At 45.0% G+C, this 25,946-nt stretch overlaps 1 long non-coding RNA gene across 1 annotated transcript in view; it reads left to right on the top strand.

The window, feature by feature from the left end:
- The first annotated feature begins 342 nt into the window (after positions 1 to 342).
- LOC106628187 (uncharacterized) overlaps positions 343 to 25,946 on the top strand; it is an 83,628-nt gene continuing 58,024 nt past the window's right edge. Inside the window, exon 1 of the long non-coding RNA XR_001331470.2 lies at positions 343 to 471. This is a non-coding gene — a long non-coding RNA (uncharacterized LOC106628187). The remainder of the gene's footprint in view (positions 472 to 25,946) is intronic.

Genomic DNA, 25,946 nt, shown 5'->3' with positions numbered 1-25,946 from the left:
AGAATCTGCCTGATTTAAGAAGGCAAGGAAACAAGCCAGAGTTATCTTGATCTGAAGCATATTCTAGAAGTGATTAGCTGCCTAAACTTACTCTGTAATTATCTGTGCTGAGTGGTTTATGCGTATCATTGCCCATTTTTCTGAGTGTTTTTATCTAAGTTGATAATAGAAAAATGAATAAAGCTTTAGTTCCACTCTGATTTTGACACATGTGCCAGAAAATATCTGAAGATTAATATTTTTGTGTTCACAATAGTTAGATTAATATTTAATTGGTTGGCATTCAGCAAGCTGATTAGTTTTCCTCTAATACGACTCCACTTTGTAATTACAGAAACCAGCTCCTCCTGGGGAGGAGGGTGCCTGGGGTAAGAGGCTCAGAGACCATCCTGACATCACTGCAACTATGATTTCACCAGGATAATGTACTGCAACATCATTGTCATCTGAAATCTCTACTCTTGGAAAGAGGTACATGTAAAAGACACATGCTCTGTCTCTTTTGAGGACAGGGAAGGTCTGTCCTTGATTGCATTTAAATTGAAGTGCGTCCAAGGTGCAGCTGTGTCAAGTCTTGGGCAATAAGAGACCTTTGCCTGCTGCTGCAGGCCAAGCCTTCTTTGATGACATAGCCTACCTGATACTGCAGGTGTAGGGGACATGCCACAGCACTGCAGGTGGATGGGCAGAAGTAACTGAGACACAGGGACTCCCTTGCTGGGGATCCTCTTGAGCTTGGGGTGTGCTGCTGTTGGGTACTGGCAGTGACAAGCCATGGAAGGACCCTCAGCACCACCATGGAAGCAATCTGAGAGTAAGCTCCTTGAGGCATAGGAGGCTGGCTGACTTGGAGCCTCTTTTTGGCCACAGCCATTAGCAGACGCTTCTGAAAAGCCTGTAGCAGACAAGGTGAGGAGTAGTTGAGATCATGATCAGAGTCCTTCTGGAGCAGCGTCTGTGTTCGATCACTGCTCTGAACTAGCAGATGAGGTTGCACTCCAGGCGTGTCTCAGAAGTCTGTTGAAATCCTGAGTGCATCTGGGCTCCACAGGATTCCTGGTAAAAAGCCACATGTGATCCTGGGATTACACTGGCCTTCCTCTGTCAGCCTGATAGCAAATAATTTCCCTGGCACCTTGTGATGTTTATACTATGAAAATGGACTAGTGAATATTTGGCGTGTGTTGGTGATCCCTCTAGCTGGGGACAGTCCTGCCTTCCTGATTGCAGCTGTAGGCAAGTTATCCACTTCCATTTGTCTGGATCCTCTGGGGGTGTGCAGGAAAGTCAGCCTGCTCTTGGGGACACAGAGGCAACAGGCAAATTCACATCCTTTGTTTCTAGGATCACCCAGTGCTTTCTTCATAAATGGGACTATCACCTGCGATTCAGTCCTTCATGTGATTGAGCCTTCCCTAATTCCTCAGAGAGCAACTATGGCTCAGAATCAAATGCAGCCTTTAGAATTAACCCATCTGTAATGGCAAGTAAGTCTGGATTCTCCTGACCAGCCATGCATAGTAACATCTCAGTGCTGTATTAATCTTGCTCTGTCAGTTTTACACAGCTTCTAAGCACTCAGGAATAGCAGCACTGTCAGGGTGTTGTGATTCATTCGTATTCACCCACTTGAAGTATGTATTGTTGTCATAATCTGGCACTTTGCACTGGGAACAAACTCCCCATGTGGACAGGGATTAGGGTCATTTTTCAAAGGCTGCTGACTGTTAATTTGTACACTGTATGAAGGGAAAAGGTCTTGTTAGAACTCCATTGTAAACATTACTTCACTGGAGCATAGTGGGCATTTGTCTCCGATAGCCAGGGGTTGGTGACAGGCACACCAAGCATAACCTCTATGGCAGTATGTGCTCAGTGCTGCATGCACAGTTCTCATTAGTGCACCCAAAGCTGATCTGGTGAACATCATCCAAATCCACTTGTTCAGCATCTGACTGTCTAATACCTGCTGGCTGCTCCCTCCATTCCACATTACAGTCCTCCAGAATTGTGCCAAAACCTGATCAGTGGGAAGTTCAGGTGTTTTCTTTAGCTGCAGTACACTTCTGGCTGGGTAAGAAAAGAGGTGGCAGATACTGAAGGGTTCAGAGCTCAGCCAGCAGCTCTCACAAGCTGACTGTCCTATTTGCTTCCAGACCATAGCAGCAAGTGGAATGGCTACTACTGCTGGGCCATCCTGAGCTGTGATGGGTCTTTGGTCTTCCTGCACAAAAGGCAGAAAAATAAAAAAGGAAAATTAGTCTCTCAGGGGAAAACAAATCAAACCAGCAACCTCTGCTACATCTCATGGCCTGCTTAAACACAGGTCTGGACTAGATAATTTGCTTCAACCATTTAGTGACCCATGCTTGTCCCAGTTTCACCTTATGAACTGGAAAAAGCAATTTGTCTGCCCACGTGTACTGATATTTGTCAAATCCACTGCTTTGAAAGCCCTAGATTTGAACTACTGGATATGCAGAGAGAGAAGCAAATAAAAGCTGGCTGTGATATGTGTGTTTCATCTGGGTGATATCCTGGTAAGGCCAGATTTATTACCTTTATGTCTTAAGGCTAGGCAAACCTCATGGGGTCAGTCATAAAGAAGAATGAGGCAGGGGAAGAGTTTGAAAAAGGAGATCCAGAAATCTTTGCCAGTAGAAGCGTCTTAGTTCTTTGCTTTCAGAGTTTCTACTTCAGGCCATGCTGTCAGGTCCACCATGGGTCTGGCTGCCCCTCTGTTCTGGTGCCAGGCTGCTGCCCACTGCCCTTGGCCCTGCTGCCTTGACTCTGGGGTGCCTATGGCTGCCGAGGGTGACCACAGCACTCACCCTTATGCTCTGTTCTCCTTTTAGAATATAAGCTTCCTTATATCTGAAATTTGGTTACAGTTAAAAGCACAGGCTGGTACCAAATTATCAATGACGGGAGCTATGCAAGTGTCACCAGTGAACCAGGGTTAACAGTAAAAGAAGACAAACACATGGTACACAGAGGGTGTTTAAAACCACAATACCTAGGGCTATTTCTAAATCTTTAAAAAAAAAAAAGTCACAATGAAATTGAAAAATTATTCATTTCCTTGTGTTAATTCTGACCAACTGGCCATGCCTAAAGAACTGTGATATTATCAGCTATCTTCAGGGAGTCTGGTAGGGTAAGCAGAGCAGTAGAGCTCTGGTATCCCCTTGGTGTGCCAGGGTCTTTGGGATGGTAGATTGGGAGGGAGCCCTGCACCTCTGTATCTGTCTGCCTGCTGGCCTTGGTGCCCCGTGCTGGCCTCAGTGCTGCTGCATGGGGCAGATGCAGCTGCGACCAGCGCAGTGTGCAGGTCAGCAGCTGCTGCCATCCTGCCATGCTAGTCCTTCCTACTGTCCGAAGTAGGGGAAGAAACTGGAGCACATGAGGATCAAAAGCTTTGTGGCATCCAGTGCTTTTTGTGGGGAGCTTGGAGTGAAATCACAGAAATCTTCCAGAAGACAGTTTAATTTTTAATGATCTAGGACTATAATTCGTCTGTTTAATTCAACCTGAGTGACATAATAGCTTCCATTTGGACTTATTACCAGCAGAGCAGTCAGTCAGTTGGAAGCAGACCCAGGGCATGGCATTTTGTCATTATTTTAAATTTTCTCTATCCAACAAATTTGAAGGTCTTGGAGAGACTGAAGCCATTGTAAAGGATACAGCATAAGAGAATAGGTCACACAGTGTGTTAAAGAATGAAAATTGATTCATTCTTTCCTCTGTTGAATAAGCAGCTATACTTTGCTCCCTGTGATCCATGAAATAAGTTGTCAGAGAAATAGGAAATGTGCCACATTTGAACTTCACTCATTGATTCTGCTCTGAATCAAGGTATAATATTAAAATGCAGTATGGTTGGTGAAGAATCTGCATCAGTGACATCAGCTAGGCCCAGCTTGCTTATCAGTTGTCTGGGCTACTTGTAATTAAATTATTCAGTGCTTTACAATGCTGGGACTCATTTACTTAGATCATGTGGTCAGAGCCAGCTAACAGGAGAAATTCCACAAAATCAACATTTGTTAGTTTTAAATAAAACCAAAGGCTGCAGAAGAGGCTCACAGATCTATAATTTTATTTCCTCTAATCTGGACAAATAATTTGTAGGCAATTCAGAAAATCTTACAGTAGTCAGTGTAAGAATGGGTAGCAGAAAATTCTAGGATTTGGGATTATTAGCTGAATCATGTCAGGCCAGCTAATGCCTGCAACTTTGATAGACCTACTAGCTGTGAAATTAAATGGAGGACATTCCCATTATTCCCTAAAAACTACACCTGGATTCATTTCTTGTAACAGAACACCTTCCTTTACATACATATTCCCAAGTAAAAAAATTAACCTTGTTATGCTGTCCTCAGGTAGCATCCAGAGGACTGCCTGCAACTATGATTTACCATGTTAAGTCTGTTTTATCCATGCTGAAGTTTCTTTTGCTTCTTTGGCAAGTTCTTAAAAGTATTATTAACTAAAACATTATTTTTACTGCCTTTGCTTTATTTGCCTTAAAATTGTGATTAATAAAGATGGATTTTTATAATTAAGGTAGAAATGAGAAATATCCCCCTATATATAATTTAAAAATGTTGGAATTACAGGCATTATCTAACTTCTGTTTTAAATCACAGGAACAAACTGTTTCCCATTAGCAGCCCTAATTAAATCCATTTTTCTGTGAGTCTTTGGCAAATTCCATTTTAGTAAAGCTGTATTAAACTCTCTTTTATTTCCTCTTGCTTTTCAGAATTCTCTGTTTGAGATGAATATGGTTTGAATATGGTATGTGATGGCTCTGTAGACTCCAAAGATATGACATGAACAAATGCATTGCTCTGGAAAGCTGGTATAAGAGCACTGCTGAAGATTTAGAAGCATTCCAACTACCAGACAGGCAGGAGCAGGACCATCCAGGCCTGCGGGGTTTATGTGTGATGCAAGAATGGGCAAACATTTGTGTAGCTAAGAGGTTGTGAGAAAAAGGGTGAAGGAGGCTTGCAAAAGGGGAGGAGAGGGGACATGCTGAAGCAAGCAGCATGCTCTTCACCCCGACACAGCACATTGGGGTGTTGCCCTCCTGAGGTCTGGGATACCACCAGCTGTGTCCTTCTGGTGTTGTCCTATGCTTTGGGTGAGGAATAAGCAGTTGCAAAGGAGTGGAGAGAATGTCTAGAGGTTATCCAGCTCTGCTTTTCCTCAGTACTTGCCATCACATAGAGATGTGTTTTCTGCAAGGTTTTGCATGTGGCCTGTAGCATCTGTCTCAGTTGTTGTGTTGAACCTGTCTAGACCTGTTTCTGCACACAGGTCAGACTCTGGCCTGGTCCTGTGCACAGACAATTTTGTTTGGGTGATGCTCCCTGGTGACTTAACTGAGCAAGCGGTGAGCACACACCAGAGAACCCACTTGAAACAGGCATTCATTTTGTAGTCCCTGTGCTTGAAGATTAATATATTTCCCCAAATTTGCCTCAGTCCCAGAGCAAGGGGACTGCTGTCCTCTAGCATCTCCATCACTCATTTACTGCAGCAATTGGCTTCAGCCTTCGATTTCCTCTGTGGAGCATATTGGAAAGAGAGAGGCTGAGTTGTGAACATTAATAAGAATGAATAATAACAGCATGAGTTACACAAGCTTTAACAATCAAATGAATCAACAGTCAGGAGGGTTTCATTAATAAATACCTGCTGGAGTTAGATGACAAGGGAGCTAGTGCCAAAGGTGTGTGTATCAGTTAAAGGCACTAATCCAATGTGATCTGGATTCTTAGCCCCTTTGTTTATCTTATGGGTTCCATGCTCTTCTCCATGACCTGTGCAGGGGCTAGGAGGAGCAGAGGAATAGGTGGAACGGACTGCATTGTCCTGTGTTGGGGTTACATGGCAAGGTTCTGGCAGTGGAGGGACTCTGACGAACTGTCTTCTAGGAGAAGATGACAAAAATCTCCCCCATGCTGGACAGAGACAGTTCTGCCATTATAGATAGGAGTATATTCTTCATGACTCAGGGCAAAAATGTGTCCCTTTCAAAGTAACCAAAGTAAAAGCTGGGAAAGACCTCAGGTTACAGTACATTTCCCTCAGGACCAAGTGAGGGTTGCAGGGTAGGGCCATCTGGCTCATCTTATGCAGCTTTCTCTTTAGATAAGCTCAGTGTGGGATGGTTTATAACCTTTTATGCAGAGCAAATTCCTGTGCCAAGAAGAGCATCCCTGGTCATTATGTTTTTACTAGAGCAATAGCAAAAGGAAAACACAGGCTTTCATCAGTCTGGTTTGAAGTCCAGTCAAAAGCAATTCTAATTTAGCTAGGGAGAGTTTGAGAACCAACTACCAATGTGTTCATTCATTTCAGGGAAAGAGAAGGACAACTTCTATAATTATGATTAAAGGAACTATAAATGTCTTGTTCAGGTGTTCCTGTTACCATAAAAGCAGTACCTTTCTCTCTTTGGAATTTGCAGCAAATATGTCATCTGCCTTTGTTGTCTGAACTGCTTGAAGTCAATTTTGTGAACTTCTCTGTTTTCAATAATAAGCATTTTTTTTTGCTAGAAGCCTTGCCCCAAGGCACATGATGGTTATGGAAAGGAAAAATTGTTTCAAGAGAAATCACAGAGTTCAAGGGTAAAACAAAACTCACTACAGTCACAAGGAGTAAAACTAGGATCTGTTGTGCTGAGAATCTGTACAGACATTAGGCTGCCTGTCAGGAAAAAATGCTTCTCTTATAAAGGCATGAGGTTTTACCTCAAAGACAGGGACTGTGAAGCTCATTCCAGTCTGTCGTCTCATTGTTTCCTGCTGCTTTTATTTGTTCAAGGGCCTCTGCTCCACTCTCTGAACCTTCACCACACTGCCATGCCTGGCATGCAGGAGTTTTTATGAGGCTCCACAGCACAGGCTAATTGCACAGCACACTGCAGATGCTTGTGCTGAGCAGGCTTTAGCATGGCTGGTTTGGCCAGAACAAGCATGTTACACTGCTGGGTTACCCCTGTGTGACTGTGGAGGATATATCATAGTGACAGACCTAAGCCCTTTGCATACCTGTGTCCATGAGGAATTGTGAGCATGTTTGGCACCTGCACAGCCTAGCACTTGCTGGTTCAGATGAGCTTTCACAGTACAGGATGAATGCAGATTGGCACTTGCTTTCTGACAAGCTATTTTCTCTTACTGCTTGTTGTCTTTCATCTTGAATCTGTGTTTTGGTATGCCTGTTGCCAAATTCCACTGAATATGCCACTTGGCATCAGAAATGTCTTTATAAAGAGGACTGGGTGCTTGACAGCTCAGAGCTCTCTATCTTATCCCTCTGTAGTTGGGCCTCTTTGCCTTTCCAGGTTTCAGAGACTGTGGAGAGATGGTGTAGAAAAACCTGTAAAGTACCATGTGATGGTTTGTCTTTATAGGAGTGCTGTTTCTGAGATCAAAGATGAGACCCAGTGGTCTCATTTTTGCCCTTGATCATACATGGGTATCCTTATTTCTTGAGGACCACCGTGACCCCTTCAAATTGCTCCTTTAAGTCAAATCCTGTTGCTCTGCTTCATAACAAAGTCCACCTGACAGCTGATATTAAAACAGCTTATACAAGATGAAAGTGCTTCTCCTTCTGTGGTAAAGCTCTGGCCAGTGCCATTTGAGTGCCATGGTGGCAGGTGATCCCAGCATGTGCAAGGGCACTGTGCCTACAGCACTGTCAGCTTGGGTTTTGTTATTTTAACCCTGCAGTTGCTCTGACCTCACAGGCCGGACAGCTAGGTGCACTTACCCAGGTGGATCTGTGATCAGAAAATGCATGAATGCTGCTGGTGTGTGTCCTACAGCAGCAGAAGTTCCAAGCTCTGGATGGAGCCAATTTGCAGAGTGCTGACCAGTCACTGCCATTGGGCCTTCTTGTTCCTTCTTGTTCCTCTTCCCTGGTGGGTCAGGCTGTGAGGTGCATGTCCAGGCTGGCTGTGACTACAGTGCCTTACACTGTGTCTGAGGCTCTGCTGCAGATGGAGATGATATGGAGATGGGTGGAGAGGATATCCTTGCTCTGTCCCTCCCTGACTTACCAGCTGCATACAGCTGCTTCTTCCTGTTTCAGGTGGGGGTAACTTGATCCACACCAACACTAATGCTGTATGCAAAGGCTGACAGATTGCAAAAATTGTTTTGTAAATGAAATAATAATAATAATAATAGTAATATATATATATGTATATATAGTAATAATTATAATAGTAATAATTTATGAATTCAACTAGAAATACAGCCTGTTCAGTCTGTTTTGTCACTTGCATTTGCTCTTCTGGTGTGATGAGCTGGTACCAGCATTACCGTTACCATTGCCTCTGTGGTGTGCCTTGATGGACAATTCTAAGGGCTCTAAGGGCAGGTTACAGCCCTGCTGCTCTGGCATTGTACAGGCTGTGTTCTGTCACACTGTATTAGCAACGGTGATAAGCACAACACTGACTCCCTTAGCTTCATTGTCTAAGAGAGCAATGTTTATTATTCTTAATCTTCTTTTATACACATGTTCGAGACGGTCCAAGAGGTAAAACTCATTGGTCATTAAAGCAACACATCATCATCATCATTGGTTAAGTGGAACACCACCCCTTGACTAAACAACACCTGCAGATTGTTGTCCTTTACCAAGGATTATTTGGATTCTTTCTTATGCTTTCTCAGGCCAGAATGAGAAGCCTGTGTGATTTAGTTTCACACAGGCTGTTTCCTGCTTGCTTTTGCATTTAGCATCCACAGTGTTCCAAACATATCTGGGCACTTATTGCTGTCTTGTGGTAATGGGTCTGTTATGTCTTGCTCTAGAAGCAGTCTGTTGGGTTTCACTCTTCACATCCAGTCTCCTTTGTAATCTTCTCAAGATCATTGTGAAGAGATCTTCACTCTTTTTCCAAGGCATATTTGGAATCTTGACAGGTGTAGTCCCTGTGGATTGGTAATGCAACAGAAGATCACTGGGGAAAGCCAAATCTGTTCCTGGCTCACAAGAATACAAAGTCGTGGGGCACCCCTGGAATGTATAGTTTCAATTAAAAGTGACCAATGCAGATATGAATTATTAAATCTACTAGCATGGGGCTGCCATAATGAAGTGTCACATAATTCACAAAATGAATTCCTATTAAAAAAAACCCTAAGATTAAAAGCAAAGAAGATTCTAAAATGATGGGAACTAAGAGGAATATCTGTATCACAGAAAAGGAAGGAACAAAATCTTGTGTTGTGTATGAACTGGACTCTTCTGGGATTTTGGGGAAGCCTGAACTCAAGGAGATAATCTTGTGATGAGGTAATGATGCTTCATTGCCAGGTTTATTTTTTCTTCTTTATCAATCCTGGTATAACCAATTATGTTGAAGCAGAAGTGACCTTGCTTGAACAGGTAATCTTTGTCATTTGAGTGTGCCACTGCCACAAGTCACTGGAATGACGTTTAACAGCTCCTTAATATGTGGAACATCTGTTCTTTGTTTTTGCAATCATCAATGATCTTCCTCATTATCTTCCCTTACCAGTGCCTACCTGAGCCTTCCATACCTGGCAGAACATTTAAACTTTTTCACTTCTGGCTAGATGGGGTTCTGAAACTGCTGACAAAATAAAAAACAATCAAATCTTTAAATTATCTGATATCCAGTTAGAACTGGTGTGTGAGAATTAACTAATGGTAGTGGTACAGGCTAACGAATTAACAACAACACAGTTTCTCCTTTGGAATTAGAATAGCAGGGATGGTAATATCATAAATTATACCTTCAGTTTTGGTTTTAAGCGGGACTGTCCTTTGCTTTACAAACAGCCAGATCAAAACCCCTCCAAGCTGCACACATTGGAGTCTTTTAAAACATTCTAAACAATAGAAGAGCCCTCAGTGATCACCTTGTGAAGCTGTGCCATGAACAGAACTTGCTGTCTGCATGAGTAGGTGCTCACAGCAGCAGCACACCATGTTCTTGGACACTGTTTTAGGAGATCTGGGGCAGGGATGAGGTACCAGAGGCCTCAGAGGGCCATGAGCTCTGGCTATGCCGTACTGAAGGGCAGCCCCAGTACTGTCTGCCTGGGCACTTCCACAGCTTGTGTCAGGGACACTGTCATGGGCAGAATGTGCCTTGAGTGACAGAAGAGCCATATTTGGCTTAGGATGCCATGGAAATATGATATGGCTGTTCCCCATGAGAGTTGGGATATCTGCATATAATTTGTTGATTGAACTTGAGCAAAGCTGTTCTTTCCTCTTCCATGCTGTCTGCTTTTGCAGGCAGATACCAGTCTGGCTTCTCCCTTCTGGGCATGGAGGACAATTACTGATCTGCCTTCAGTTCACATCTGCCTTTTAGGCTGCTTGGTCCTGTGGTATAATCACAACAATGCTAGAATAATGCTTTAAACGAAATAATTTTTATGGGAACACACATAGTATAAAAGGTCTGAATGTCTGTGCACACCTACACTATCTGTGGCTATTACCCAATAAAGTTGTCAGAGAGAGAAGTGTCACAAGTCCTTGAACAGTATCTTCCCAAGTTTAAACAGAGGAAAAAATTGCCTCACGATTAATTTGTCATAAAAATAATAAAAATAGGATCAATTCAAACTGACTGAATGAATCAGGCTTTGTGGCCACAGGTGCTGGCTGTGGGAGGGCAGCCACTGGCTGTGTACATCACTTCTGCAGACCTGGTGAGAACCCTCAGCTGCTACTGACTGCTGTGATGACAGCATGCATTGTCTTTTCCAAGAATTTGACTTTATTCTGAAGAAGAGCAAGAGTCCAGGGTTTTTCCAATGGCCCCCAGGCCAGGGATCACCAGACATGCCTGTTCTCTGCTTCCTGCACAGTGAGAAGTGTTGGCACAACAGCAAACCTGGAACACTGAGCAGAGTTTGCTGTGCTACACTGGTGTTCTCCTGTCTGTAATGGTTGTAGCACCCTTCTCCACCCAGCAATTCTAGGCTTCCTCATTTTTACAGTTCTTTTGGGGCAGTTCTTGGCCCCAAAAGGAGCTGTAGGAAGTACTTTAGTTTCTCTGTAGTGATTAGGAACACAGTGCTTCCTTTGTGACATACTTCATTCACATGCTTCTAAGGCTCCTGCACAGTGAGCCTTTTTTATTCCTCTTATCACAGTGTAAGTTCCACAATGTTCCATTTAATGGATGTTTATAATGTATTTAGGTTGAAAGGTAAGCAGCTTAAATGCTTTACTTTCTAGCATCCCTGTCCTGTTAGAGCCGTCTCTCACTCACTCTCAGTAGCACATTTTGTTACATGAACATGTTTAGATCAAGAGTTTTTCTCTCCTTCAAATATTTATAGTGATGACTTGTGATGTAATCAATATGGTTTGCAGAATCTCATCCTGCTCCATCACATCTTTATTCTTCAGAATGATGTTTGCTGCAGTGTTATAGCTAGGGCTGACAAGATAAAGCTGAATTAAAACAAATTGCACATTATCTGCTTCCATCTTGTTGCTGGGATTACAAAAGAGACCAAATGAAATTCTATCAAAGAGGAGCTCTTCTCCCTCCTCCCAAGCAGAGGGGTGGTGGCTGCTGAGGCAGACTGAGAGCAGTTCCGACAGAACTCCTGGCTGTGCTGACACAGGGCTCCTCTTCCCTCACCCCTACCAGATATCCACAGGGCTCTGTGCCAGGCTTCCAGATCCACTCCATCTTGCCTCTGTGCTAGATCCCAAGCACATCTTTACCACTTCTCTTCAGTTTTGGCTCAGTCAGCTCCTGGGAGATCCCCAGTGTTCAGCCATCGTCACAGGAGACGAAGCAGCATGACCTGAGCTACCCTGCTCCTGCTGCACACCCCAAGAGGGGCACTCACAGCTACCTGATTTCTTTGTATCCTTCTGCAAGGAGGAACACTTTCAGGGAACTACATTCATAATGGAGTTTTTTCCTCTCTGTCACAGCCAGCTGTGAGAGAATTTTCATGGGCCCAAAGATTGCTGGTTGTCCAGTCCCCGCAGGAGATGCTAACAGAATCCCTTTTTTGTCAGTCTGAACACTGGCTGTCTGCTCCATCTGGCCTGCATCTCAAAGTCCAAGTGTTTGGTGCTGCAGGTCTGCTGGGACCCTGTCTCTTGCCAGCACACACTGGAAGGATTTTGTTTTAAGACTCTGAGAAAGCAGGCAGCATGTGAACAAAGTGCTGTTCAATACGGATATGTGTACACTGAACTAAGAGAAAACGGGAGCCCTTCACGTAGTGAGAGATAAAATGCAGTCTTTTCAGGAAGCCACATGCTCATGTGGTTGGTGAGGGGTGAGGGTATCCTGCCACAGAGCTGCCCAACTCGGGGTTCAGCACAAAATCTTTGGGAAGTGTATTTGTGCCATGGAAGTATCTGACACTGTCTCAGTCACAGCGAGATGTTCTTTTGAGCATAGAAACTGCACTGAAGAATAATATGCTATCACTGCTCTGGATGGATCTGCCAGAAATTGCCATTTCTTGCTCTTTGCTGGAAGGTGGCTTCACTTGTTTTGTTGTATGAGGTTGGTATATTTAAGTTCATGTGATGAGAATCCTCTTGATTTCCTCAAGAGGGCATTGCAGGGAGTTCTAGCTTAGGTGCCAAAGACCTTCCCACTCTTGTTGCTGCTCCTACCAAAGAGGAAAAAAACGATTTCTCAAAAATAAGGCAGATTTGACCTGTAAGTGGAGAGGATAGCTTGGTAGATGGCAAGGGAGATAAAAAAAATGATCAGCACTGGGAATACTATAGGCAAAATACCACCTGATTTCTGTCTACTTTAAAGGCAGTTCTGCCTACTTTGCTGGGACTCTGTCTCTGCACAGCTCTCTGCCTCAGTCTGTGAGTGCTGAACTGGGGACTCCTCTCCTCCAAGGGATGGTGACTGCTCTGAGCTACTTGACACACCCCTAGAAAGATGTTTAAAGACATTTAGCTAGCCATTAGCAAAGAGTAATTTTCAAACACTCTAGGAAATAAAATTCTACAGATTTTGAAGATACCAAGTCCTGGGTCATTATTACCTGGTATTAGGAATTATGTCCTCCCAGTTCTGTACAGAATACTCAGGCACATACTGGTAGGTGGAAGGAACATCAATCCTGTGTAGCATTAGTGCCTCGGTTTCCTGGGCATAGTGGAGCCAGGAAAGACTCTTCCTCCTTCTTTCTAGGGATGATCTCCAAGGCCATCATTTCTGAAATGCTTTTTGACTGCTGAAGGGACAGTCTTCTGGGGCAAGCCCCTGAGCAGTGTCTTCCTGGGCAAAGGACTATGGTGATGTCTGCCAGCACCCAGCCCTGGACAGTCCCAGGTCCTACCTAGGACAGAGGTCCATGGCAGTGGAGCCAGGCACATGCCACTCTCCTGGCATCCTCCAGGAGCACACAGAACCTCGGGAAGAACAGGGGCAGCCAGCCCCCTCATGGATGCACCTGCAGTACTATTTCATTCTAGTAAGGATGCTGAGAATAAATGTAGGGCTCAACAGCTCAAAAGTACCAGTTGGAACCACAGTAGTAATGAATGCTGCATCATAAATGCAGCAGCAAAGCTGATGTGGTTCCTGTTAGACAACACAGCTGTATATCCCCTTTCACAGAGCACTGCAGGTTCCCTCCCCATCCAGTCAAGAGAGCTTGATCTGCTTTGAAAGCCTGCATTTTTTCCCAGAATATCAAGGGTCTGGTTCTTTTGGGCCCAACTGCAAATCCAGGAGCCTTTGAGCGTATTCCACAGGGCTCTGTCCCTGCAAACAGACTCCTTTGGTTTCCAAGTGAGTCAAGCCCAGGACTTGTTCTGTGTTCTCTCCCTTTGTATTTGTATCACTGTTCTATTACATACAGCGGGGTGCTGCAAAGAGGAGATGAAAAGAAGCTTGGAAGTCTGCTTCTATGAATGTGTGAATTTTTTTTTAAACCTCTTGAATTATTTACTTTGTCTGTTTTTTATTAACAGGTGAATATGTTTGTGACTTCTTCTCTTTCCCGAGGTACCACTTGGATGAAGCAAATTAATTACTTGTAGAGTAAATGAAGCTGATGGAGTCAAGTTTCAGCTTTGCTGAAATTTCAGAAAGAAAGTAGTGATTTGTGTGCTTTCTTTCTAAAGAAGGCTTGGCATCTGGAAAGGCAGCAGGAAGAGAAACCAAATATACTGAATGATGGAAACTTGTCTTTAAGGATATACTCCATCAGCTCTCTCTCAGCTGTGAGAGATCTGTGCAGCAGCCCATCAGCTGGATGTTGAGTGTAACAGGCTCCAGCAGCACCCCAACACCTTTGGCAGGAATTGGCTTCAGTGGCAAATTGCTGGTCTCTGGCAGGAGTTGCTGCTTTGACCTGACAGGGTGGTTAGACTGGTTGCTCCTCTCTGCGACAGCATGTCTTGTGTTCTACCAGGAAAACCTCATTCTTCTTCAGAGTGGTGTAGATTCTGATTCAATGGGAGCTGAACTGACAGGATCCTGGGCTGCCAGGCATTGCCATTGGGAGTGAAGAGAACTAGATGAGCCCTAGTTCTCCTTTGCTGTTCTCTCTGAGACTTTAGTGAGCTTTTCAGGTATTCCCTCCTGAAGGTTGGGCTGATCTTAGAATAACTCCTGTGGTGTGAGTTGTCTTAGGAGCACAGCACCTAGCTGGATTGGTGCAGTGGGCAGAGACAGTGGCTCTGGCTTTGGCTGGACTCTCATGAGGGCAGGAGATGTCCTGCAGGTTCCTAGCAGATAGGCCAGTTGTGAAAACAGTGACTGCTTGCCAGCCCTCAGGCAGCTAACATGGAAAGGGTCATTGTTAACTTTGCATCCGTCAAGCCCAGTTTCTGTCTCTGGAATGACAGCACATATGTAGTGCTTTGCAAGAAAGCAGTTCTGGCTAGCCTCCACTGCTGCTGACAAGCAGTGGTGCTCTGTGCATCTTAGCTGAGATCTTATCTGTTTTAAGCTTGCTCTTCTGATTTTTTTGGGCTGCAGTATTTAATGTCCAAGTTCTTAGGTCACAGATTCCCAGCTGTTGTGTTTAAATTTGATGGAGATGACCCTGGGAACAGAGGGAGAAGCTCTGTTCACAGAAGGTGAAACATTCTGAGCTGAGCTGGGTGCATTGCAGTGGAATCCAGGTATCGTCTGTATCATTGTGTCCTCTTTGAACAAGCAGACTGTAGTGTGCCTTGAGCAAATTGATTACTCTGGGCCTTGTTCTGAGAAGCAATGACCACTGGGTGCCCTGTTATATTTTAGCTCATGTATGTATAAAACACAGTGATCTCATGTTTTGTGTAGCTTAAGGCTCCTGTCTGATAGTGGAATATAAAATTGTTAATGATTTGGAAGTAGAAAAGGTTAACTCTAAATAATAATAAAATGTAAAAATGCAGAATAGAAATGTTACTCTAATTTTTATGGATTTTGCATAGTTTTGTCTCCTTCCCTGGAAGACCTAGTATAACTCAATGAGAAAATTGCATTCAGACCTTGTGGGCTGATCTGCCATGACTGAACTGAAATTAGGGGAAATGTACAAAGTAGGTTTATAGAAGCTCTTTGGATGGATGGATGGATGGATGGATGGATGGATGGATGGATGGATGGCTGCAGGAGAAGGCATTTGGTGTCTGGGCTCTACTGTCTCTTGAACAGGCCAGGGATGGGACAGCAGGCAGGACACAGGTGCTTGTGGCCACAGTGCTGCAATGATGGTCCTGAGGAGCTGAGTGCCCTGTGGCCTCTGCCTGCTGTCTGTGCCCCAGGATGCTTGCTGACAATGACTGGCAGAGAGCAGCTCCTCAGGCAGCTTCTGGATCAGAGGGTGGGTCTCATTTTAGATGTGCTGTTGGTTTGTTGATAGCAACTTTACCTGCCCAGGTCTGCTCAGCATCCCGTGAGACTTTGCCATCTAACCCAGAACCACAGGCAGTGCTTTTGTCCCCCTCCTTAGTCTTGCTTGAGGTGTTTGCTGAGCTCCAGAACTTCACAGAACTCCCATGAGCACTTTTACAACCAAGTTGTGGCTTTGCCTGACCTACACATTGTTCAGAGCACCATAGAAGGCTCCTCCTGTATGCAGACACAGTGCTCTTCCTCCCTCTCGTGCCACACACAGCTAGAAAAGTCTTCTCAAAACTTGAGGCAGTCTTAGCTCCTGTTTCTTTGAGAACAGAGGGACTGAAGGGAATAGGTAGGTGTGTGTCTCTGCCCACACAGGGCCCTTGGGAGGGCCTTCTGAGTGAGAAGGACCACTGACACTCAGCCTGCAGCACAGGCAGCCCTTGCAAGGCATGTGCCAGAGCACAGCCGGTCTGGTGCTGCAGCACGAGCTCTTGGGGCTGTAAGCACCAAAGGACCAGGGTTGTTAGTGCTGACAATCCAGACATGACTAAGCCATTTTGATGAAAGAAATGGAATCTGACATTTTGCTATTTAATTGTTCCTTGTTCCTTGTAAATTTCAAACAAAAAATAAATTGGCTTTTTTGAAAAAAACCAAACTGTGTAAAAGGTATGCTGAAAAGAAATGAGTGGCCCTTGAAGCATGACAGGCATCTTCATGATCACAGCTAGCTAACAAGTCTTCAAGGTGCAATGCAGAGGGGGCTGGACTGAAAAGCAAATGCCTCTGCAGCTCTAGCTTTGCCTTGAGGCACTTGGGGATAGAAATGTGCAGTAGGAAGGGGAGGAGGTTTTGAGGTCTGAGCATACCTCAGCCCTGAGCCGCGCTGTCCTGGCATGAGTGTTGGCTGGGGCAGGACTGTGTCACCTGTGGCCACTGAGCTCTTGGATCCTGGGGCTTTTCTCAGCACTTTTGTTCAGGTGGAGGCTGCAGAGCCTGGCGGTTCTTCTCAGGCTCTTTGCACCTTTAGCTTTGCTCCTAAAGCCTGGTATGTTCTGGCGTAGCCGGGGTATCAGCTGCACTTTGCCAGTGAAAGCATGTTCTGGTTTCTTTGGAGGACTTTATTCACAAAGACCCTGAGATCCATCAGCAAATGATTGTAAGGAAAATGCCTTTCATCATTCAGGTTAAAGAACATGACAAAGCCTTGGAGACAACACTTCACTCAGGAATTAAATTGCAGGAGTCATCTGGTGTCAAATAAGTTTCATTTAATAGGCTACTCAAAGTTTCTGTAGAAATCAATATCACTTTCTTCTGCAATTGATAGCTCAAGACACTCAAAATGGCATTTTTCACATAAGGTTTATTTAATTTTAGGAGGAAGAATCCCTCCTATACTTTCTACTTGGCCTACACAACTCTCCAAGGTTAACAGTCTGCAGATTTGGAAACCTGCCCTGCACTTACTCAGGGGGACAGTGTGAGGTCACTAACATAGACTTGCCAGTCTCAGGTGCAGCAAGGATGCCATTGTCAAAGGGCTGTATCAGAAGCGTGTTCACAGCTCACTGAAGGAAACAGGGACAAGTCATTTTGTTTCTTCTTACTGGTGAGCTTGGCAGGACAAAACACCTCATTATATTTATCTTAGTAGAAGTGGACTTGCTGTAGAGGTAGGGGTCTGTGGGCTGTGAAGACTGGAGATCTGACAGCAGTGCTTCTGTGTCCAGTATAGGTGAATCATGAAATTTCTGCCTCCCTTAAGAGCATGGGACACCTTTGCTCTGTGTTTTTTATTTCAATCTGATGGTATCCCATGAGGAAGGGAAGAGACTTTGTCAACTCCCTGCACCATCTCCCTGGAGAAGGAGCTCCTTTTCCCAGACTTTCTTTGGTCACACTGCCATCTGCTCTTCTGCTGTACTGTCCCCTGAGGTGCTGGTTCTGCTCTCCACATCTGTTTATAGTGCTGGCAGAGCCCCTGTGATTGTACATCCAGCAAGGGCAGATTACTGCTAGGCTGCTCAAGTGTCATGAAGAGATATTTAGCTCTAGGAAAGGACAAGTTCACCTTCTATCTAACATCCTTAATGCTTGTAATTCCTACAAGTAGTAATATTGATTCCTGGATCTATGCTGACTATAACAAAAATGGACAGCAGCTGGTAGGAGGAATTTCCCAGCCCTGTGCTATTGGGTTTCCTGAAGATGCACTGAGTGATTTGTATATTCTCAGCAGCTGCAACCCAGTAAAGACAGAGACTTGTGACCTGCATGCGATCAGGTACATTCTGGCTGCAGGTTCTGCGGCAGAAGCTGAGTGGGGAAGTGACTTTACACCATCAGTGCTCTCCAGTCTTGTGTTGTAGCCCAGTGCCAGAGACCCATGTGCTGTGAGAAGACTTCATGTTTCCCATCTTTTCATAGCTACAGAACTTTCAGTAATATAAAGTTGATTTTTATTGGAACATGTTTATTATACTAACCTAAATCAAGGGCCTGGGCTGCAGTTTGCCCATCTGATAAACAAGGGTAAATATAACCAGTACTAGCTGAGAAAGGAGATCTGGCAGTAAACAGAGTGTTATTGAAGAATTTTCAGTGATGCCATTACTTGTCTCTGACAAATTAAAAATGGAAATATCTGCAAGGCACAATGGGAAGAAAATACTTCAGAAGAGGTTTTATCAGGTGTCAGAGGTAATAGTCCTGCGGAGATCGTCTTCTGGTGGTCTGCAAAGTATTATAATGCTAGATGATAGTATTCAGAGAGCCAACGTCAGCATTTGTATGCATTGTGCCACGGATGGTGTGTTTTTTAATCACGCTTTCCTCTAAGAGTCTGTGTATGGATGCTAGCTTTGGAGCAAGCTGCAGGGAGCCTGCAGAAACTGCTCCCTGCCTGAGAGCTAGCCTGGGAAATTCATAGGAGGATTTCAAAACAATCCTCAGAGACAGAAAACAACTGCCAGGTGCTGTTTGTCTGTCCTCTTGTTTTCCTTGCAAGAGAAAGTCAGGAGGTGGTGTACACCACTGACCAATGATGGTGATGTAGCAGTTAACTAACCAATAAGAGTTTCCTTTCTGTACTTTCCACCAACTAATCTATAAAACAAGTCTAAAGTAATAAACTAGGGAATTCTCCTGTTCTGACTCCTTGAGAGTCCGTGTCATCTCTATCCAGCCGTTCCTAATTAGAGCGACATCTGTGTTGTCTAATCCTCTGTCAGTAAATATGAAGTGTTTCTTGCAAATGAGGAGAGAATTCAGCCTTCAGTGCTTCTGGTAGGAGAGAAGATATAGTGACCATCTATCTCCCTGTGCCTTCCCCAGGCTGATGTGGTTTTGGCTGGACATTTTAATAATGGACCAAAGCCAAGTACAGGAAAGCTTCTACCACATAACCCAGTGCTCTTGCTCCCTGTGGCATACCTAGGAAACACCTCCTAGGGTCGCTGCCCTGAGCAGGCTGAGCTGATGGTGGGAGCAGGTGACTGCAAATGAAATACTCTGTCTCCTGCTGTCAGGCATGTGGTGGACATGTCTGTTATTGAAAGGAGTATTCATGCTTTGTAATGCAGATGTATCTCTCCTGGAGATGATCTGTAATGCATCAGAGAAGAATACACTGGGGGAGGTGTGGAAGAGGTACAAGACTCCTGCTGTTCCAGACTTTTCCTTAAGAAGGTGAGTTTCAGGATTTACAGTCAAACAAAAGGTGAAGATGAACCTTTTGTAAATGGTAGCACTGCTTTGAAGCTGCAGGCTGAGCAGATGCTGCAAGCACAGCCACTGCTCTCATGAGATGTGGGTTTTAATTCACCTCCGTTTATGTCATCCCGTCCCTGTGTGCTGATATGACTCTGTAAAACACATTCTGTTCCCGAGGTGCCTGTGGACCAAATGAGCTTCTGTTGCAGCTCACACTGCTCATGTCTTGCTCATCCTGTCACAGGGTGTTGGGCAGTACCAGCTGTGGCCAGGCTGAACCAGACATTCTCCAAATCAGTTCCACAAAGCTGTCATCCGAGGAAACTCTTGGTTATCTATCCATGTTTTAACACCTCCTGTAGTGCATGGTGTGGGGGTCATCAGGGAAGTTAACAACAAATTTTCAAGAAAAGGAGCCTTTCTGGGGGTTCATCCTTCCTTCCTGTGTGAGGAAGCTGGCTGCAGTGATGCCTCTGTGGAAATCCCCTTGCATGGGGAACAAATGGCATGCTCTGAGGACTTTGGTGTGTTTGTGCTAGAGCTGGCATTGGGGGTGACACATTAGGTCCTCAAGTCAGGCTTGGCTCTGATACCTTGCTGAATGCCAGCCAACTCCTTGGATGGAGGAGGAAAAACTTGGGGAGCAGGCAGGAAGGCAAGCTCCCTGGTGGCCCTTGCAGAGGTTTTGTCGTTTGAAGCCCAGAGCACTGTGCTGCAGAAATAAGTTTTCCAGCTCTAGGGTAAACATTAAGCCTGGAGACAGATGTGGTTGTGAGAACAGAGCTTCTCCTCCAGAGCTGTATTAAGCATCTCCTGTGGGACTCCAAGGAGCCTGCAGAGGGAAGCTGGAGTACCTTGTGGGCTCACTATAGCTAATTTTTTTGGCATGATTTGTAGTTACTGTAGGGCCCTTGAATCTGCTTATTGCCCCAGGGGTATGTCTTGTACCACTTGGGTTGAAAGACTGTTGCTCATGAGCACATGAGCATCTGTAGGCTGCATCTATAGCACCAGGCTTCTTGGTTCTGAATAAGAGAAGAAAGCCAAAGGCTCTCACTTTTGTACTTGTGGTGAACAGAGAAATGATATTTTGTTGAACTACCTCTGATTCTCCAGCATCCATGACTCATGGACCAAAGGGCCAGTGAAAGGGTAGCACGAGCTTGTATTCCAGAGAAACGCTGCAGGGTGTCTCAGGCTGGCTGGGCTAGAGCTCTGACCCTCATCTCTAGGACCACAGTCCTCTACACTAGTTATGTTCCCCTGGACAAATCCAGTGAGATGTAGATGAACCTGCGCTAAATACAGTTTCTGTAGTCCTTGGCACTTTAGCAGAAGTTAACCAACATAGTTTATTAAATGTCTTACAGTTCTTGTTCAGTCATGTTTATCCATAGGTGACCATCTATTTCCAATATGATTATACTGGAGGGAAGTGGCAGAGTTTGATGAAGCCAGTTCTTTCAGCTGCTCAAAGCCAGGTCTAGGACTTGGTGCTTAACATGCTGCTGCGGTACAGACACTTCCTTTAAGCATCAAGAAAGAGACATGGATTGGCTTTTTCTTTCTTCAAAAAATGACATTTTGAAGTAGGTTAAGTCTACTACTTTTCCACATTTTCTCAGAGAGAGATTTTGTCTGGCTGGTGTACGTGCTCTCCATGAAAAATTATTTATGCGCTCCTCCATCTCTAGTCTAGTCTTCTTGATGTAACAATAGTAGATCTGGAGGAATGACCAAGGTTAGTTTTATGGTCTCACTTCAGATGTAGTGCCAAGTTATTCAGCGCTTCGTTTTGTTAGTGCCTGAACCAAAGAGCAATTTATCTCAGCAACGTCCTTCAGATTATACCTATATACCATGATACCAATAAGGCATGCACCTGGCTGCTCCAGTCTCAGAAGAAATCAATGTTTCATTTCAAAGATGTCAGTTCTTTCTTCTCTCTCCTTCTGCCATTCTTATGAAGAAAAGCTTTTTTAGGATACATGGGAAGAAATACAGAAAGATTGTGGAAAAACCTCCTCTACTTCAGCTATGCATGCTGTTCAATTATGAATCCTAAAGAAACTCACTGAAAGGCACAGTTGTCTGGGCTTAAATGGTCAATATATGTGAATGAGAAGGGGCAGGCCCTTTGTTGGGGTCCTCTCTAGGTGATGGGCCTAGACTGCTGCAGTCTTATAGGGATGTGTGCAGTGTGACCACATCATTGCTGTCTTTACTGGGAAAATGCAAAGATACAGCTCAGTTCCTTGCTCACACCCAGTTATCTATCCTGGCACCAGTGTAATTATAATACATACTTTATTGCTTGTCAATATTTTAACCTTTTTGACACATTATCCCCTAGGGCAACTGAGCAGCCTTAATAATATAGCTGATAATTATCCTCCTGGTGAATAAAGTTATCACTGGGGTCCTGTATAAATCACATGGAAAACATGATGGATTTCAGTGGCTGGCCATCACAAAAATGGGAAGAGGCACAGATTGTGACAGCTTAATGGAGAAGGTAATAAAACCAACAATAAAGTAATTTATAGTATAGGCAATGATTTTCAGGCTTTTCTATTTGTTTTCATGCTAATAGAAGATAAATGTCATATTAGAAACAAGACCTGAAATTTCTATTAAAAATATTTAAGAAATGTCATTAAATATCAGCAATTCCCAGCGCAAGAAGTAGCAGCATGGGTCTTAATTACCTGTATGAGGTTCTTAGAATCAAAGTGTCCTTGTGGTCAGCAACTATCCCTCACTTTTGTATAGACTGAGATGTGTGGTGCCTCAGTGGGAGGAAGCCTCTAGGCCACTAGAGGAAAGCAGGACAGCAATCCTGCCAGGGATCCTGAGTTGGGTACATCATGGCTGTTACATAAGGCTGCAGGTTTCCTAAGAAATCCAAGCTGTCATTATAAGCAGAGAACAAGACTTCAGCACAGATATGAGAGAGCCCTGCAGCAGTACTGGAATGGTGAGAAAGAGAGGGTGCAGTACAGTGTGGACAAAGGTCTGAGATACACTCTCTAGAAACACATGAAGGACAGGCGTTGTCACCTGTAAGTTGCCTGCCATTATTACTGGTTGGTCCTTTGGATTGCATGCTATGAAAGTGAATGTGTGCAGTCTTCAACATTTATACTCCACACCAGCTAAAGGTCTGGGGGAGTGAGTGAGTGAGTGAGTGAGTGAGTGAGTGAGTGTGAGTGAGCCAGCCCTGGTTGGAGTGAGCAGGAGTGTTCTGGGGAATGGCTGCAGCTCCCTGGGTGAGCCCAGCGTAACCAGCAGCTGAGAGCAGTGCTTGTTGCTGAGTGGATGCTGGGGCTGAACAGATGGAGGCTGGTGTGCTGCTTCCCAGCAAAGTGGGGTGCTTGTCCTGTGCACTGGCTGCTGTCAGAGACAGTGCTGCCATGCCTGGGAGGGCAGGAAGAGCTCTCCTCACTGAGCAGCCTGACCTGGGCTGGCCTGGCTCTGGAGGGTGTCCTCAGCAGTGATTAGTGTGAGGATGCAGGCTGGGGAAGGGGTGGGAAAGGGAGAGTGGTGGAAATTGTATTTGTGCCTGTGCTTAGCATCCTTAGTTCATTCTCTTGCATTTCTTCTAAACAAGCACTTTGAGGTCTCAGCCCCAGTGCCTCTAATCTAGCAAGCGCCTTACTGATCAAGTCTTGCCATTTGGCCCCCTGAGCTGCCTTGGGTTGCACAAAAGGGATAAATTACTCCTTATACTTTAAAGAGTAAGGATGTTTTTAGTGCATGTAGACCCATATGATAAATACAGAGGCACAGGTGGGATGAGAATAGCAAAAAGCAGAGGGATAATTAACAGCTGGAACAGCACAAACCAGTTCCCAAGCCCAAGCCCTGGAGGAACAAAATACATTCATCATGCTGCTCTCTGGGCTGCTGCTACAGCTCTGGGGTGTGAGGTATTGAATTACAGTCTCTAGAAAATATTGTTTGGGGAATGTGGAGGAGAGCTGGTAAACAATGTGCTGGAAGGTGACAGATATGTTTGCAGCTTCATATAGGGCTATCACAATAAAAAGAGCCATGAGGGGTTTTCCCATCTCTGCCTGTCTGTCAGGCCTGGCAGCAGGCAGACTGCCAGCCTTCAGTGGGGGATGGCAGACCCAGCAGCCAGCGGGCTTGCTTTCTTCTGATGCCTATTTTCTTTAAAATATTTTACTGTGTGAAACACTAACAATGGCTGACTAATCTCAAGCTTAATGAAACAGCATCTGTGATTCAGCTGCTGTAGAAAACAACATATAGAGGGCTCTTAATGCTGGGTTTGGACTTAGTCTGGCCTGGACACCCCTTCTGGGCTCTCCTACCCTCAGTGTGATTGCTCTGGAGGATGGCACAGAGGCTCCCAGTTCAGAGATGCTGCCCACACAATCAGGGCATAGCCAGTGTATCACGAGCTGCACCACAGCCACACAGATGTGGGGAAGGTGAAGACAGCTATAATCTGCTTTGTAAGATGCTTTCCTTTCTACCCCCTTTCTTCACAGGAAGTCACTCACAAGACTTTGATCTAGGATGACACTTCATTCCTACAAACCTGTGACAAGTGATGGCAGTGACCCTGAGTGGAGCTCAAGGCGTGCTCAGGGGCTGCCTCCTCTGGAGTGTCCTGCATTACCTCCTCAGTGGCCCGAGTGCAGGGCATACCTTCAAGCCAGCAGTAAAGCACACTCCAAGATAAGGAAGGGGGAATACTGTGTTCTCTCTCCAATGTCACATTCCCCTGGCAGCACAAACTAGGTTCTTGCTTATTTCATTGATTAAATGGAGGACTCCCACAGCTGCAGTAACCAGAGGTGTATGTGCACAGGGGATAAATGTGGGATTAATGGTCAGATTCTGTTTGTGAAATGATGAAAGGGGAAGTTTTAAGGTGGTCTACCTGTTAAAAAAAAAACAAAACCATAAGAATCAAAAAGAAAGAAAAAGACACACAGAGTCTGTTACATGGGAAAGTCTGCAACAGCATTATGCTGCTTCTAGAGGGATTTTCCTGCACATGGAGTGAGTAGTCCCAGCAGTATTGGAGAACATGGATGTTGGGTAAGTATGCATCACATGCTTTCTGCAGAAGATGTGGTATTTAAGGTTATTCCATCCCTGCCAATGTGCCACCCCCACGGGGTATGCGTGATGACAGGTATGGCAAAAGAAATACTGCTCAAGAAATCCTGACTGCATGGGAGGTCCTGACCCAGACAGCTCTGAGTCACCTGCTCCATTAAGCTGCTTTTTGGCTTACAGCTCCTGGGTTCCTCATGGCAGTAGAGTGGGAGAGTGTGGGACTGCCTGTGCAGGCTGGCTGCTGGCAGAGGGGAGCTGTGTGGTGGAGAGCTGGGCACCCACCCACCCATGGTACCCCAGCAGTGGGCAGCCAGGGCTGTTTCAGGGGGCTGCAGTGGGGCAGCTTTTTCCCCTCCAGCACAAGCTGACTAAGGCAGCAGCAGTTACAGGCTGTGCTCCTGCTTCAGAGGAGTCCTGTGATTACAGGACAAACATAAAGTCACAGAATTGCCATCAAAACCTAAAGTAAAGAATTTGGCTCATAAAAAATGTGTCACCTGAACAAAGAGAAGAGTTATGGTTTTCCATTCTCCCTCTTGGAGTCAAGGGGAGATTGTGGCACTATAGAAGAAGCCTGAGGAGCTGACAGTGGCCAAGGCAGAGGGATTTCACTGCCCCTGGAGAGGCCTTTTCAGAGTTATTAGTTCTATGTTTGCATTTAATGCACTGATTAGGGCCAGGACTTGTAGAGAGCCACTAACAGTGCATATGAACTGGCTTAGGCATTATTATGTACAACCATCATCAGCTCTGCTCCCCAGGAAGATTGATACACTGAGTGAATCTTTTCAAGCTGCTTCTGGAAAGATTCACGACACTGCAGTGAAAGTGGCTTCCAGTGGGAACCTCTGTATACTGATGTCAGCATATATTTTGTTCCCCCTGACTACAAGGGCTGCTTAGGTTATGAGCCTCTCACTGAAAAGCACTGCATACAATTGCCAGATAATTGGTTCTTTTACTTGTAGGCCGATGAAGTTATGATTCGCCCCTTACTCCCGTAAGAGCAACAGGCAAAGTACCATGGCTTGCTTATCTCTCATCCAGGTGCTCAGCCTTGCTTTCCTTTCCACCTGGCATGTGCAGAGGGGATGCCCCAAGAGCAGAGGGCAGGAAACAGCTGCTGAGCATAGATTTAACCTTGGGCTCGCTGCTTGAGCCAGCAGCAGGGCTGCAGGACTGCACAGGTTTGTAGGGTGCTGGTCCAAGCAGGCTGGGGATGGTGTGGCCGATTCAGCTGTGGAGTGATGCTGAAATCAGGCTGCTGGGAGCA

This window comes from Pseudopodoces humilis, chromosome 18, assembly GCF_049639895.1.
Source record: "Pseudopodoces humilis isolate 2021_Gansu_Grassland_sample_001 chromosome 18, ASM4963989v1, whole genome shotgun sequence".
NCBI lineage: Eukaryota > Metazoa > Chordata > Aves > Passeriformes > Paridae > Pseudopodoces > Pseudopodoces humilis.
Note: the sequence above shows the minus strand (reverse complement) of the source record. Positions and strands in the feature narration are given on the sequence as shown.